We start from the raw sequence: 1906 nt of genomic DNA on the forward strand, positions 1-1906 counted from the left end.
TTGAGCTTCAATCCATATTGAAGGCTGCAGTCCTTGATCCTCTACAGCAAGCACTTCAGGTCCTGCTCAGTTTCAGCAAGCAGAGTTGTGACATCTGTATAACGCAGATTGTTGATGAGTCTACCACCAATCCTGATGCCACATTTCTCCTCAGATCAGAAAACATTTCATTTTTTTTTGTCTTGGAGAACATTTTGAAATGGTCTCCACAACAAATCTGTATTCTTAAGCACTTAAATTTGTGCATATTCTATCCTAATGAACAAGACTAGGTATCTAGCCAATGAAATTCACAAAAACTCAGAATCCAAACATGAACACTAGCCAGATATTCTTCTTGGTCCCTATGCCCTAGGGGATAGTTTCTTGAGAGAAACCTTCCCTGCTTCTTATGCTCTGCTTCCATTTTCCTCGCTGGGCTCCTATGACCTCCCCCCCAAAAAAAAACATAAAAGAAAAGAAGAGGAGGAGGAAGAGAAGCAGCAGCTATATCTGTACTAAGGAAAGTTCCCATCCTATTTCCCCTCCCTTATCTGCTTGCTGCAGAAGGTCAAGGACTGCCAGTCTTCAATATGAATTGAGGCTCAAAATCAAGAAGACAAAGATTCTCACCAGTTGGCCAATTGGCAGCATCAGGATGGATGGTGAAAAGACTGAGATTGTTGACAACATTAGTTTGCTTGGCTCCACAGTCAACACTCTTGGTACCAGGAGTCAGGAAATTAAAAGACATATTGCGATGGGAAATTCTGCTGTTAGGGACCTCTCCAAAGTACTGAAGAGCAATGGTGTCACTCTGTATACTAAGGTTTTTCTGATACAGGTCATGGTCTTTGCAATCACTTGCTATGTGTCAGAGTTGGACAGTGACTAGGGAGGATAGGAGAATTGATGCCTTTGAGTTTTGGTGCTGGACAAGAGTTTTGAATATACCATGGACTGCTAAGAAAACAAACAAGTTCATCCTGGAGAGGGTTAAACCAAGCTGCTCCTTTGAGGCAAGGATTCTGAAGCTCCCCCTTATATACTTTAGACATGTTGTAAGGAGGGACCAGTGCTTGGAGAGCACATCATGCTTGAGAGGGTGGAGGGACAGCACAGGAGAGGAAGACCCTCTATGAGGTGGACTAAATCAATGACTAGGGTTGTGGGGATAAGGGTGTTGAAGAGGGCTGTCGCTGTCAGTCGCAGGCCACTCGATGGCACATAACAAAAGTCTGCCCAGGTAGCCACCCACTAGGGGAACAAACTGTCCTGGTGCTCTCTGCCACTGGAGTGGCAGAGTGTTTGAGTGTGATTCTCCCTGCAAGGCTGACTTCTGACACTCTTTGCTTTGTCAGAGGTCTGTTCTGAGGTCTTATCACACATTTAAGATATAACTGTTGGTTGTAGGGAGCTCTGGTGGCTTCTTGTTGTTGTTATGTGCCATCAAGTCATTTGCAACTCATAGCGACCCTATATACAAGAGCCCTAAATCTCGTTCTATCCTGTGCCAACCTCACTGTCTCAAACACACTCATTCCCACCACTCCCCTCACAGAATCGATCCATCTCATAGAGGGTCTTCCTCTCCTTTGCCATCCCTCCACTTTCCCAAACATGATGTCCGTCTCCAAGGACCAGTCCCCTCCTTGCAACATGCCCAAAGTATGTCAGACAAAGCTTCAGAATCCTTGACTCCAGGGAACATTCTGGCTTCACCTAGCAATCCATGGTATATTCAACACTCTTCTCCAGCACCACAACTCAAAGGCATCAATTCTCTTTCTATCATCCCTGTTCACTGGTGGCTTAGAGGTAATAAATGACTCTGTTAATGCAAAGATAGATGGTTCAAAGGCACCATTTGCCTCAAGAGAGGCAAATGGGCGATCTCCTCCCATGTAATTTACTGCCTCTGTAAACT

This window comes from Elephantulus edwardii, unplaced genomic scaffold, assembly GCF_000299155.1.
Source record: "Elephantulus edwardii isolate Elephantulus edwardi_28Jun2011 unplaced genomic scaffold, EleEdw1.0 scaffold00229, whole genome shotgun sequence".
Lineage (NCBI taxonomy): Eukaryota > Metazoa > Chordata > Mammalia > Macroscelidea > Macroscelididae > Elephantulus > Elephantulus edwardii.